The sequence below is a fragment of the Cryptotermes secundus genome, unplaced genomic scaffold (assembly GCF_002891405.2).
Source record: "Cryptotermes secundus unplaced genomic scaffold, Csec_1.0 scaffold407, whole genome shotgun sequence".
Classification (NCBI taxonomy): domain Eukaryota; kingdom Metazoa; phylum Arthropoda; class Insecta; order Blattodea; family Kalotermitidae; genus Cryptotermes; species Cryptotermes secundus.
In genome coordinates this window covers 2,520,236-2,535,620 of record NW_019741981.1, presented here as the reverse complement: position 1 = coordinate 2,535,620, position 15,385 = coordinate 2,520,236, and the positions used below count along the sequence as shown (strand labels likewise).

At 41.9% G+C, this 15,385-nt stretch overlaps 1 protein-coding gene across 2 annotated transcripts in view; it reads right to left on the bottom strand.

The window, feature by feature from the left end:
* Nucleotides 1–14,609, bottom strand: part of LOC111872942 (tetraspanin-11) — a 72,185-nt gene extending 57,576 nt beyond the window's left edge. For both annotated transcript variants that reach the window (XM_023867248.2, XM_023867247.2), the window contains exon 1: nt 14,488–14,609. The gene's annotated coding sequence lies outside the window, so the exon portion shown is untranslated. The remainder of the gene's footprint in view (nt 1–14,487) is intronic.
* Nucleotides 14,610–15,385: the final 776 nt, after the last annotated feature.

The window sequence follows — 15,385 nt, the reverse complement described above, 5'->3', positions numbered from 1 at the left end:
TGAGTGATCAGCTACACGCTGCGGCCGCTTTACCCCCAGGGAAAGAGCCCCAGGTATCCATTCGATAGGAGGTTGGGTGGGCCTCGGTGCCGGTATGAACGACGTGGAGAAGAGAAAATATTTGACCGTAGCGGGACTCGAACTCCGAAACCCTCGGTCGCCCAGCTCGTAGCCAGTCGCTATACGGACTGCTGCACGTAATTACTGTTGTGGCAATAATGACCCACTCACTAATTATGTAACTTTCTTCGGTGAAGAAACACTAACATAGTGAAACAGACACGGCGTTCTTTCCGGAAGGGAAGGAGGCAAGAAGTTCACTTTGCAAGCTTGTGCTTAAACCGCTTACGAATATTTCTAAAAATCGTCCTACACCTGTAAGAGCCGGTATAGCGCAGTCGGTATAGCGACTGACTACACGCTGGACGACCAAAGGGTCGGAATTCGAGTCCCGGTGGGGTCAAGAATTTTCACTTCTCCAAGTCGTCCAGACTGGCTTTGAGGTCCACCCAACCTCCTCTCCAATGGGTACCGGTGGCTCTTTCCCCCGGGGATAAAGTGGCAGGGGCGTGAAGCTGACCACGCGCCTCCAGCTAGTGCCAAGATCAAGGAAGTATGGATCTACATCCACTCCACATGTCTTCATGGTGTAGTGCTTAATTAGTTAAGCACAGGGACAACTTTACCTTTACCTACAGTTGTAGGTTCTTATGTAGAAATATAAACGGTTCCACGAACTGTGTTCAGGATTGTCCAGTCTGAATGGGCACCGAGGTGCAAGGGTGGAACTGGAAGTCCATGGGGAGCAAGGCTTTTCCTTCCATCCTTGAGTTGGTTAGTATCGAGGCTATGCAGTTTTCAGGTTTGCGTTCAAGTTGAAAAATTCGAATTCATACGGCGTCTGACTGATTAAATAATTTGGCTCATATCTTTGTGCAATAATATTGATAAAGTGTCTATATTACATATATGGTAGTTCTGTGTTCCAACAATCGTTGAATTTGTTTCGATAAATTTGTTCCTAGTTTTGTTTCAATAAATGTTCCATTGACGAAGTATTCTGTTTGGTACTTCAGCAGCTAAATATTGTTTGATACCAGTAGTTAGAAAGATGGAAAGAAAATCTTCTCTTAACTTCAAAATAACCCGAAATTTTGGAAAAAATAGTGATTAATGATGTGACACGAATCTTCAAATACGTTCCAGAAACTTAATGCCTAAGTCTTCAATGGTAACATTCGGAGCAGAGGAGTTCGAAGAAAATGTTACAAAATAAAAAATCAAAATTAAATTAATCTGTTTTTTTTTTTTTGCAGCAGAATGTCCATTATATTTTTCCCACCTCGAAGACAGTCCACACATTCGTCTGGAGCCGTGTTTGGCTACACGACAATGCACCTTCCCAAAATACAAATCCGGTGAAGTGGTTTGTTGACAAGTACCAATGTCGGAACATTCTTTATACTTGTTTTATGTGGCCCCATGTGACCTTCAATATTACCGATGCTGTATCTCTCTTTCGAAATAAGTTTGAATCAAATAAATTCCTAGCAATGTGACGCAACTACTGAGAACATTTTCGGAAAATGATTTTCTAGCAATGTTCCCAGGCACGAAAACAAATGTTTGGATGTGTGTACGCAGTGAGAAGGTGAGTACTCTGAAAGAAACTACGTCACTGAACGTTAGTGACAATGAATTGCTTTAAAGAATCGGCGACGTTAATTTTCATAACTCATGTTTTCACAGTAAAAATAATTTAAAATTATCAATTATTAATTTTAATTCTGAAAACTGTGCAGAACATGTCTGTTTTCCTTTCGTTTTCAGGCTCAAGACGTTGCCTCAGTTCTTTCGTACGGAACATTCGCGTTCACTTTAAGCTAATTACGGGTACATTATACACCATACAGGCTGTAATTTCATTACATGATCAGTCCGATTTTAAGTGTCAGACTAATATGAGTTCCGAGATGATTCGGGAAACAGAAAGGCTGAAGTAACATTACTTATTTGTTCATGGAGCTGAGCCCTTCTTGAAGAGCTGCCAATTGTGCAGCTACTCAAGAATTTCCCAGCATTTTATGGTTCATTACCGTGTTCACAAGAGCCCTCCATTGGTCCCTATACTGAGCCACATCAAACCAATCCATACCATCCCATCCTGTCTCTTTAACATTCATTTTAATATTGCTCACCCATCTACACTTTGGTCTTTCCAGTGGTCTCTTTCCTTCTGGCTTTCCCACCAATATCCTATATGCACTCTTCTTCTTTCTCATGTCCTGCCCACCTCATCCTCCTCGATTTCATCATTCTAATTATTCTTGGAGAAGAGTACAAGTATGAAGCTTCTCATTATGCAGTTTTCTCCAACCTCCTGTCACTTTATCTCTCTTCTGTCCAAATATTCTCTCAAACACCCTGTTCTCAAACACCCTCAGTCTATGTTCCTCCCTTAATGTCAGAGACCAAGTTTCACACAAAGTACCATAGCCAGAAGAAATNAAAAAAAAAAAAAAAATAGCTCATTTTTAAAATATTTTCTGGTTGAAGGTTCGTGACCGCAGCCGAAGGTCAGTCAGTGTATACTATTGTTTTACATCACCCAAATAATCAGTCTTCGGTCATTGCCCGACATATAAATTATTCAGTCAATATTGCCCTACAGAAAGCAAAGCAACAGAACAGTTAGTTCACTCGCATCTCGTGCCCTTTCAGTATTCGATATCTCGCAATATCGATCAAAACACCCACGCTAAAGTGAGGAATTCCTTGTTCACCTGACTGTTGTTATGTTATATTCAAACTTGGGCATATGGCGCCAGGTCATTAACCTTCCGCGTTTTCATCGATTGAACGTGAAGGCGTGTTTCGTTTGATTTGCCGGGATGCGTTTATTAAGATAAGCCAAATAAAATTTATATGAGTGACTTCCCAGGTAAACTAAGTCGGGACTGTGAACATTCGGATTGTTATTATGCACCTTACGGCCCAACAGCGCTGCAACTTAATTATCTCTAGGTGTTTCTCCCTGACCGAGATTAACCCACTACTTCTTAAACACATATCAATTTCCTACGTCTTCTTATTCTTCTTTTTCTCCTCCTTGTCCTCCTTTCCAGTTGTCATGGGTTAGGTCCTTGGTGTATGCGGATTCCGAATTAAGTCCAACAAAAATTAATCGTTTAGATTTTAGTATGGCTCATTGGTTTGGTGATCGACCCCTTATTAATTAATTTCTTACATTAAAAGCTTAAGATACACGGCTATTGTAAATTAATGTTTAACCTTTGAGTGAATAATTTATCTCAAAATGCTGCAATTTATGTTTTCTACATTATTTATAATAATCAAAACTTTCAAAGATATGATACGCTTTTTCGGTACATTCATAATCTACGTTCCTCTGTCTGTCTGTGATGGACAGCTCAACCATAAGAATAGCCGACCAAATACTCCTAAATTCAAGTTTAGCCAATCATCAGCTACGCCCATTTGTCTCGCTTTCGGACAACTAATTAAAGCAGATATAACCAACTTTCAGACGTCGAACGGTATAAAAATAATCACGCAATCCTCACTACAAAAAATTAAGCACGCTGCTCCCGTTTTATTGAAACAACTTTTATTGATTTATTTACCTGCTAATCGATAAATTAAGAAATTAAAATTAGGCAATTCACCGTGGGGATTCGTTGCGCTGACCACGCGACACTCTCTGTCCGCTAAATTTGGCACTAACTTCGCCGACAAGCGGCAGTCTCTCTATCGGTATAGTTCGCTTGCGGACTAAAACCAAGGAGTTTCTTCTTTTTCTGGTAACACAATTGAAAGGGAAACGCCGCCAATATTAAGGCACCCAACTGGTCACAGTTCTGTGTCAATTCCACTCACCTCATGTCTTCACAACCTGTTACTTAAAGCTGCATCGTAATAGCATTATTCTTCCGCATTCCTTCCTGGTCTTCCAAATGGTCGTTTCCTAAGAAATCACCCCGTCAATATTCTGTATGCATTTATTTCCTAGTCTGTACGAACTAAAGGTTTTACTTTCTTCAATTTACCTCTGTCACGAATCTCTTCGTTATGTAACGTCCTCAACTACTACATAATTTCATTCCTGTTACGAGCAAATATTCCCTGAGTACTTTGCTTTCAAACATATACTAGTATAGAAGGCCATCAACATTTGTATACAATGCGTATCGATTCACTTGCGATTTTCTTTACAGGCGCTGCCCGTAGCTCAGACTAGAAGTACACATATATAGCGTCCATTAACATGAAGGTTACTGAACAACAATTGGAATGGATATAGAAAGAAGCGAGAATGCTCTAACTTGAGGTACTACCTCTGAATCCTCCTGAAAGACCGAGAAATGTCGCGAAAACCTCACTCAAGTTATCCGGCCTCCGGACCAAGATTTGAGCGAGGAACCTCCAGAATAAGAACCAAAAGTGCTGCCCATTCGACTGTAACCGTCGAACATATAAAAGACCAAAATATCATATCTCAGTAAAAATTAATAAAAAAGAAATTAATTTATTTCCTTCAGTATTTTTGCGTATAGTCTCCTTTGTTATGTAGGGATATATCGATTCATCACTTATCAATGCGAATTGTTGCTCTTGTGTTACAATCAACATTTAGAGTGACACCTTGCAGAAAAACTAAAAAATTTATTTGCCACCCGAAGGCAATAAAAATAACACGATGATATGGTTGTGACGATATGTAGTCTCGTAGCAGGTGAAGTTCACCTTCACCCTTCATGCTCGCCGCTTTGAGGACGTCAGATACAACAAAATGCTTTTGTGACTGAGCGTAAGACTTATTTGATACCAAATCTGTATTAAAATAGGAAGGATTTTGAAATATCTAAGAAACAAATGCCACCATCTGGGAACTGATATTTTGTAGAAAAGCTGTCTTGAAACAGCTGTAAGAAGGATATTTTTTGTGATAGCACGTGATTCTTTGCATGCGTGATCAGATAGCGTACACACGCATGTCCCAACCTAGAATGAAGATGTGAAGAACAGCTTTTGTGAGGAATTAGAATGTATTTACGCTACAAGAGAGACTTGCTGGGAGATTTCGATGCTGAAGAGCACAGATAAGCAATTTTAAACCCACCACAGGAAATGAGAGATTCACAAACACAGTGGGCCGTGATTATATAACTCTGTTATATCCAAGCATTTAATTATGAATGAGAAAGTTTCCACGCTATATACACAGCCTAAACTTACTCTCAAAACAACCCGCAACTCGGCCGGGTCTCGAAACTGGTAGGTATACTCTTAGGCAGCGTCTACACGAGCGCACAAAATGCGTCCGTTGTAACGAACGTCATGATGTCCGTTGTAGAAATAAACAAAAGAGGCGAATGCTACGCTTTATTCTGGCTCCATTGCAGACAAAAAACTACGAACCGCATTCTGCAACTGTGTGGTGTCCTCAACAACGTCCGTCTCGTTACAACGGATGCATTTTGTGCGCTCGTATAGACGCTGCCTAAATCACAGACGCCTTTATTTCGCCTAACCCGTATACCAATGTATAACAAGCAAAGGTTATTTCTTTAATGTTTCTTAGTTCATTTAACCCTTTCAGATTCAAGACATCAGACAAGCCTACATAAAGGAAGAGGAATTTTATTTTATTATCACCTTTTTTATCTTCATCTTCTGCTTCTCCATCTCCTCCTCCCTTCTTATAATTCATTCTTTCATTTTCCTGCTATCCTATTTCTTGTTTCCTTCTTTTACTCCTTTTCCCTTGCATCTTCTTTTCTCTTCCTCCTCCGAACTTCTTCAGATACTTTTTTCTTCATTTCCTTCACTCCATTCATCTCTTCTTGTTCCTCATCTCTTCTTTTTCGTCCCTTATCCTTCGACTTCTTCTTTTCGTTTCTTTACTCACTTTCCTCATACATGCTTCTATTTCCACGCCTCCTTTTTCATCCCTTCCTGCATCTTCTCTTCCTTCTTAATCTTCTAATCTTCACACATTTTCCCTTTCTCTCTTTCGTATTTTCCCTTTTTTTCTTTCTGTGCTCGCCCATATAACTCTGCTTTCAGGGCCTGGATGGTTTAACGATGTTTTATCTGATGCATAGATTATATTGCGTATAGTTTGCAATGGTAAGGTGATCATGAATTAAGTTTGGATAAAGACCTAGAACGAAGCAATTAGTGCCTGCTTTGAGGCGGGTCTCCTAACTCATCATTTTCATGAAATATTGGAGAAAACCACACAAAAACGACAATGAGTCTTCAGCCAAGATTCGATCTTCTGAAATGATGCAGCGATGCTAACCACTTAAATGCTATGTTCGTCTAATTAAGTCTGAGAGCAAAGTTTATTGTTATTTAATTATGGGAAAGTAGAATTTCTGCCGTGTTGATTGTTCTGCAGCGGTCACAAGCCAGATAGCTTGACGTGAATTCGTAGCCAAAATAAGCAGCAAGCACGCTACTTCGTGCGACCTGGTAACCCTCGGGCAAGGGGTACAGCAGCATGCTGGGTCAGTAAAGTAGTGTGCAGTTTCGTATCACAGGAGAATCTGCTCCACCTAAGGGTATATGAGGTCACTTTGGGTCAGGCTAAAATTTAGGGCACATTTATCAGCCCCCATCTGGAAATAATATCTAGGTCCTGAGTGCCCCTAGCTGCCATCTACAGCGACTTAAGGCTGATGGGGGATGAGGTATGGTTTGACTTATCATACGTTTCGAGAAGGGATGCCACAGGGGGAGTACAGACAGGTCCATGTACATGCTGAAAACTGAACACAACTCTTCTCTGCTATTAAGTACAGGAAACGACACTGGTTGATGAAGTGGTAGTGTGTTAGACTTGCATTTGTTATGAGTTTGGTTCGAATCTCGGCCGGAATACCTGGGTTTTCTGAATTCTCCTCAGTCCCTCTAGGAGAATTTCGGGATAATATTTCGGCTAGTCCACTACAGCGGCCTCCTTCAGAGACACTATTCACCCTATTCACCAATCATCGCATCATTGGGCGTTACGTATTATAAATACTAACTGCAGCTTAAATGTTAACTCATCACACGCGTTTCATTTTCTTCTGCTCTCGCCGCCGACAACGCACAATGAAACACTATGTCGATAACAGCCTGTTTCAGAACAAATGTGTCTCTCAGGGGACTAAATTTTATTTTAAGTGTACAGTAAACAGTACATAGATCGTTTAAAGAAATCCGGGACATTTGTGCAGTTCTTAATGAACCGCCCGGGACAAGATAAAAAATTCGGAACTATCCCAGCTAAGCAGGACGGAATGGTCGCTCTGTATATAGCCCGTTACTTACATGACCGAAGTAGGCCGCGCCATAGCTCAAGCGGTTAGTCGCTGGCTTCCCACCGCGGAGGACCAGGTTCGATCCCGGGTCTGGTCAAGTGGAATTTGTGGTGGACAAAGTGAGGCAGGGGCAGGTTTTCTCCAAGTACTTCGGTTTCCCCTGCCAATCTTCATTCCACCAATTGCTCCACAATCACACTCACCTATCATGTGGGGCTGGTACAATAGGCCAGAAGTGGCCGCAATACAAGGAACTTAGTCCCACCACTAGCATTAAAAAAATTAGATGACCGAAGTAGAATACAATTCTTTCTTAACATTAAATACATATTGACATATGACTGAACACCTCAGAATGAAACCTAAAGTGATGCTGAAGGAGGCTGGAGGTCATATTATCACAGCTACACGCAGTGATTGTATCCACAAATGGTGACGTGTACGAATATTTGCCTATTGTCTTCTAAGCTTGATTAACAGCATTTGCATGAACTACTGAGGTTAGGAATGTCGAACAAGTGATGGCAGACCTACAATAATTTTATGAATGGAGAACTCTGAACGAAATGTAGAGAAGTGCTCACGGCCTATTTCAGAGCACCATCCCACCACTCGTAACAAGGAACTCAGTCGGAACCGCCGGATCTCCAACCAAGAACCGCAAATGCTGTCATAGTCTTTGAAAGTTAAATGAGACCAGATCCGCTTCTATCCGCCTTTTTCAAACTGTAACCATTCATAATGACCATAATATTTAATTTTATGAATAAAGAGGGCATTATCCGTGTGTGCTAACGGATATATAGGCCTATATGGGTTATATTACTACATAAGGGGCACGCGGTAGCGTAGATAGTTGAGACACTATACTACAAACCGGAAGGTCACAGGTTCGATTCAGGATGAGGTCATTGGAACTTTTTTTTTTTCAATTTACCTAATCCTTCCAGCTGCAATATGGACCTTCGGTCGACTCAGCCTCTAACAGAAATGAGTACCAGGAACCGTCCTGGGAGTAAAGGGCGGTCGGCGTAAGACTAACAAGCTCACCGCCATCTGTGAGTGACTGTGTAGAGAAAATGTTGGAGACTCGACGTCCCACAACCCTATGGGCCTTCACGACCTGTTACAGGGATAGCTCTGCCCTTTATACGTGTTATATACATCCAGTATGTACAGATGACTGTGAAATCGGTAATCAGACTATGTGATCATTAACTGTATCGTGACATCGTTTTGGAACCTGCAATTCTGAATCAACACAGTTGCAGAAATAATTCTCCTTTTTCTCTTAGCATTTTACTTGATTCCCTGACGGACAGCGTCAGGACACAGCTCTGTATGTGTAGCCAAAGAACAGTTCATTTTTTTCTCGAAGAAGGGCAGTCCCTCCCCCTCCAGTACCACGACCTGCAATTTTCTTTTCTACTTTTATGGGTTCATATTTCCATTCCTTGGAGAACGCGTGTCTAAAGAAATGCATGCATTATACATGGCATTTCCAATTGAGCATTCACAGTCATCGATTAGCTGTCAGTCATACACAAAGCTAGTTATGTATAGAAAACTGTTCTCCAGAATCATATTTTATTGAGGAACCTATTATGATTTACCGAGAAAATTTACTTCAAAGTACATATGGAAGGTAAAAGATGAAAGTTATTGTTGCCGCACAGACTAAGCACGAGGTAGCGACGGTGTACGCGGAGGTGGACGCAAAGTGTCACATTTCTGTGGCTTACCTCTGGGGTAAGGGCCCCTTGCTACCCATTGGACGGGAGGAGGGGCGGGGCCCACAGCGGATCTGGACATAGTGACAAAGAAAATAATGCTGTTCTTGCTGGAATTCGCACCACAGCCGTCCTGGCACTGAGCTATCCCGTCTTATGTACATGAGAAACAAAATGATTTAGTACGATAACACAATTACTGTTCGTCAAGGTGGAATTTGTGGGGTCTTAAATCTAATCCCGAATATCCGAAAACTTGTAATTCTCCCTGACTGTAAGAAATAGGCGAGGCTTTCCTTGCCCTTCATTAATTAAGCGCCAGGCCATAAAGACGTAAGTGGGAGTAGAGGTACAGTTCCACCATTCTTAACATCGGCAATAGATGAAGGCGAGTGGTCAGCTTCACGCTCCGGTGACTTTATCCCGGCATAAAGAGCCCCCGGTACCTATTGAATAGGAGGCTGGGTAGGTCCCAGAGCCGGTCTGATCGCTTTGGGGTAGATATACATTCTTTCCTTCGCCGGGAATCGAACCCTGGCCGTGAAGCCCGTAGTCTAGTCGCTATACCGACTGAGCTGTCGCGACTCCTGATTGTCATGTTGGCAGTACAAATGCAAATCCTGCCCGCGATCAGTGACCAGAGGTGAGGATTTTCATGGATTTACTCAGTCCCCTCCAGGTATAAGGGTGGACATGAAATGAATCAAACGGCTTATGTACGTATGTACGTGATATTAAATGCCCAATAAACCAATCACAGATACAATTAATATGTTGCTGGACAATATCCATCATCTTGTCTAAAAAACCGTCTAGTCTCCGGAGATGGGGGCTAGCTCTGTCTATTGGACCCAACTGAGTAGGTTTTACCTGAAGACGGGGACAGATTCCAGTTCCCGAAACGTTGTGTTTTTAATAGAAACTAGACGGTTTTTTAAGAACAGACAACATGATGGATAATGTCCAGCAACATATTAATTGTAACAATTTACCATCATCACAAACTTTTAGATCTTATCAATCACAGATACGTTTTCATTAAGCAACACAATATATTGTGACATGTTGACCCCTACCTCCCCAGCGGTGCGTGGCGGTGGCGTAACGCTCGCGTTCTTACGGTAATAGGCGAGTTCCCGCCCCGCCACTCCCCTCCGCGGTGACGTCACCGAGGGATATCGCGGTCGCTAGGCAACGCGAATCAACAGCGGCGACGTTACGATAGTAACAGCGGTGACCTCCGCTAGCGTTACATAGCAACAGAGCGCCAGGCAAAAGGGTGCCTATTACGTGGCCGTTTTCCCGTATTGTCCGATCGAGGCTACATAGGGAGAAGCGAAGGCTATTCACAGCCAGTTCTAGTGTGGCTACCGCAGAGTTGTACTGAGTCAGTCAGCGAGTCCTGGACCTATCGTCGAGTTAGCCAGCAACCAGTCAGTTGTATTGTGGCATTTGGAGTGTACTAATTGTGATACTGCAGATAGCAGTAATCGTCAGATTGTAATTTGGGTGATTGTGAGGGCGGATGTGAAATAAAATTCGCTACATCGAATACGGCGTGAAGTTATTTGTCGCGATATAAGCCCGATACGCGACAATATTTTCCACAAACGAGTTCATGTATTTTTGTATTAACGTGTTATTTTAATATTTAGTTAGATGTTCGGACGCCATTTAATGCATGATATATTTCGTAAGAAAGCAGAGATTGTAAATCGGCCCATCGCGAGGTACCTATTTACGCTCATCACTACAAAAATATACAAACGTCCTTCATACCCATAGCCAGATAAACGTATTCCATCACCGAATGTTTGAGCGTTCCCATATGGTCCGCGGTGTCAGTGACCAGCGAAATTAAAATTCGAATTTAAAAATTAAATATAAGAGAAATGCAACAATGTACTGACCTCAGAACGAATTCTTAAAGCTCCTTCTCTTCCTTCTCAAATAAACAAACCAAACGTGACAAGGATGTTCAATTGTCGAATGTAAAACAATTATCCTTTCATGATTATTATCTTTGTTACTGGGTACAAATTGAAAATATTTTAGTTAATATTGAGATTAAAAGAAAAACATGAAAATATCTGTCACAATAAGATCGTAACAGCGTTGTGTGACATGGTAACAATGCACCAAGAAAGCGCTACTACACGCGTTCGTTGCAGATAGTACTAATTCTGCTGGTAGATGGATCTGCCAACAGTTGTCTCTCTGTCGTCGGATGCAGTTTTCATTAAAATACTTATTTAGAAAAGCATAATAAAACCTTTACTTCTTACGTTTTTCAGTACTGTATGTGAAGGCGACACTGTTAAACATGAATAGACTGTGGTCACCTCAAGTCTACATATTTTTTATATGTGTTCCCTACGAATCTTCATGCCGACACCTCACTGGCCCTGTTGTTCATCCATCGTAGTCATGAATCCATTACAGCAGGTACACAACTGTAGTGTAGCAAAGAAATAGTATTACGGTTTTTTAAGTGTTTAATTTGGATTATTTAACGACGCTGTCCAGTCAAGGAGGATAAGATGAGCCGGGCATGTAGCACGAATGGGGGAGAAGCGTAATGCATATAGGATATTGGTGGGAACAGCGGATGGAAAGAGACCACTGGGAAGACCAAAGCGGTAAGTGGGTGTGCAATATTAAAATGGGTCTTAGAGAGATAGGATGGGATGGTATGGATTCGATTGATCTGGCTCGGGATAGGGACCGGTGGAGGGCTCTTGTAAACACGGTAATGAACCTACTGGTTCCATAAAATGCTGGGAAGTTCTTGTGTAGCTGCACAATTCGCGGCTTCTCAAGAAGGGTTCAGCTCCATGAGTGAGTGAAGGACGCTGTCCTTTTCTCCACAGCTTCCAGACTGATTCTGGGGCTCGCACAGACACCCATCCAACTGGAACCGGGGGCTCTTTCCCCTGCGGTAAAGCGACAGGGACGTGAAGGTGACCACTCACCTCCATCTAGTGCTGAGGTAAAAAATGGTGGAGCTATACCTCCACTCCCCCATGTCTTCATGGCATAGTGCTTAACTAATTAAACTTAGGAACAACCTAACAATGTTGCCAGTAACTCCGACTGGTATAGTCACATAATCATGATCATCATGATAGTGAAGAGTGAGTTGAAAGTGATTATGAAACAAGTGATCGTGACGCAATCCGCGTTATCCCGTTATCTTATTGCATGGAATTAAGAAAATGACGGACACTTCGCGAATAGAAGTCAGGGGCGTTGCCGCTTGTGCAGACTTGCTCCGTAATGTTTATGTCGGTTCTGCATAAAATCGTCAATTATCTCCGTATTTCGTTGAATATTCACCATGTAGAAAATGTTTCAAGTAAACGTTGTAGGCCCTAATGAAATGGAGTTTAATGGCATGTGTCACGCCTTTCCTACGATATTTGTCTTTCGAGAAACCTACAGCGTAGTCGGTATAGCGACTGACTAGGGCTGAACGACCATGGGTCCGGAGTTTGAGTCCCAGTAAGGTCAAGAATTCTCACTTCTCCTTGCGTCCAGACCGGCTCTAGGGCCCACCCAACCTCATATCCGGTGGGTACCGGGGCTCTTTCCCTTGGGGTAAAGAGGCCAGGATATGAAGTTAAGTACTCACTTCCATCTAGTGCCAAGGTCAAGAAAACGTGGATATTTACATTCACTCCCCAATACGTCTTCATGGTGTAATGTTTATTTAGTTAAGAACAGGGGCAACTTTACCCCAAATGAAACCTATGTTCTGAACCGCATGCTAGTTGAGATTTCCAAAAACGATAAAGAAAATCACAACTAAATTAGCCAGAGAACATTATGTTTACACACTTGAAAACAAAAATTCATATTAATTTCGACGTTTCGGAGAGTAACTATGAGAATGGGCCGCGCCATAGCTCAAGCGGTTAGCCGCTGGCTTCCCACCGCGGCGGCCCGTGTTCGATCCCGGGTCTGGTCAAGTGGGATTTGTGGTGGACAAAGTGGCGCAGGGGCAGGTTTTCTCCGAGTACTTCGGTTTCCCCTGCCAAACTTCATTCCACCTACTGCTCCACAATCACCCTCACCTATCATGTGGGGCTGGTACAATAAGCCAGAAGTGGCCGCAGCACAAGGGACTTAGTCCCACCCCACTAGCTATAAAAGAAAACTATGAGAATGGCCCGTCTCGCTATGCTCTCGTTTTATGGATCTTATGAAAAGAACACATAAAAATATGAGACTTCAAATGTGATATACAAATTTCTTGTTCCATTACCAACCAACACACCAGTCGCGTACCACTCAGCACAGTAATGACACTATTGTCACCTTGACAATGTAGGCTACGAAGCCTGCATTATGCGACATTTGTTATTGAATTCACTATTTTCATTAGGGCCCCTTAATTAAAAGGTTGCGGTACTGCTTGAAGTGCAGGGGTCGGCTCATTAAACGCAGTCTCTCATTAGAACGCCCACTTTACTAATGACACACAGGCAAAAAAAAAAACTTGGCTTTTTTATTGCGGAATGTTACGTAAGCCAGGTGACAATTTGAATTTGATACGTTTGGTATACACTGTTTTGAAGCGGGGTCTTTTGTTCGCAAAATGGTGCAACCCTTAAGAAATTGACTCGGGCTGATTATATTCAACTTGATGACTACATATTGATACCTCGGCTAATAAAATAAGACTGTTTAAATGTGAATACAGGAAAAACAATACAAGAATGAATAAGTTTACTCCATGACACCAAAATCTGCAAAAATCATAATATCCTCTGGTAGCATTAGAGGCAAATACCCTTTGCGCCAAAATTCCAGGCCACGAAGCTATAGCAGAAGTGCAGGTGGGGCTTCAGACGGTCTTAATCCAGGCGTCAGATTGGCAGTTCACAGGCCGCTTTATCCCAGGAAAAGAACACAAAGTACTGATGTATGATGAATCCAGAAGGAAGGATTTACTTGGTGTGGAAGAGAAAAATCCTTACCCCTCCTGGGAGTCAAGCCCCTATTGACCAGCCGGTATCCAATCGCTTTGGCCCACTGGCTAAAATTTGCATTCAAATTTTATATGTACGATAACAATAATAAAAATACAGTTTGTGATGTTCAGGACATAGGGACTAAGTAATATCAGGTGTCAACCGGAGGACCAATGTCTTGGCCTTCACGACAGCCCGATCTAACAACTGTAGCTGAATTTCCTTTAAACCCATTAACTAAGCAACCAACAAACCAACTCAGTATTTATGAACACAAACTGGGAATCACATAAGGCACTCTAACCAAAAGTCCCTACTTTAACCTGTTAAATTTTTCTTCATTCTTATTTAGCCTTGGCACAAAGTGTTCTAGGTACATAACAAAACTGGTCGCTCTATTTTCCATCTGTTTTGGATATCACAAGGAAGAAAGGATAGAATGGTATTACTTACTGCGTATTATTCAATGTTGCCCTACGTATCAGCCGTGACAACAATGTGTCCTGTTGCAATAGTGGTCCCACACAACTAATCGCCTGGTGATGTACCTGTACTCCCTACAGGTACACTGCCTCTGCGCACGCCCACGCCTACAACAGATGCATCTACTTGTCTACCAACCCAACGTAACGTGCTGCAGGAAGAACAGAAACCGGTCCGAACGACTGTAATTCCCCCCTCTTCGTGTTCTGGCAAGGGAATTGTACGTTACAAATTTATTAACATCGAGTTCTGTAATAAAAAGTAAATTCTGACGTATTTTCCTATTGCAATGTTTGTAATTCACGGCCAATAACGTGAAGGTCCGACCACCACCTGACCAGCTTCATACCCGCGTCTCATAGGAATCTTTTCGTTACATTGTTTTAATATATAATCTTCATTTAAAATCTGAAGTGTATGTGGGATAATGTCGGATCCGCCAAATTGTAACTAGCAAAAATATTATACTAGTGCTGTAGTTTGTATACAGTCCGTTACCATTTGTGTGTCTCTCAAAGAATCGCCTAGTGACGGTCTATCTAGGCCGAAACATGTTATGAACTAATAAACAAAGACGGTTTATATTCTGGTAACCCCTTCAGTTTTATTCTTGGTCATTCACTGCTCTAGAGATTTATTCGTTTCAGATATCGTCATATTATTATTTCTACTGTCACAAACGTGAAAAACGTCACAGATACCACGCGTCAAACGACGTTTAATGGACCTTACCCAGAGCTACTTCAATTCAGTCTCAACCCTCATTCCCCTGAGTCATATATTATCCTTCTATGTCTTGAGCTCCAAAATGAACTCATTCTTTTAGATTCTTCGGTCAGAATTTTGAATTCAGTTTTAATTTTCCACA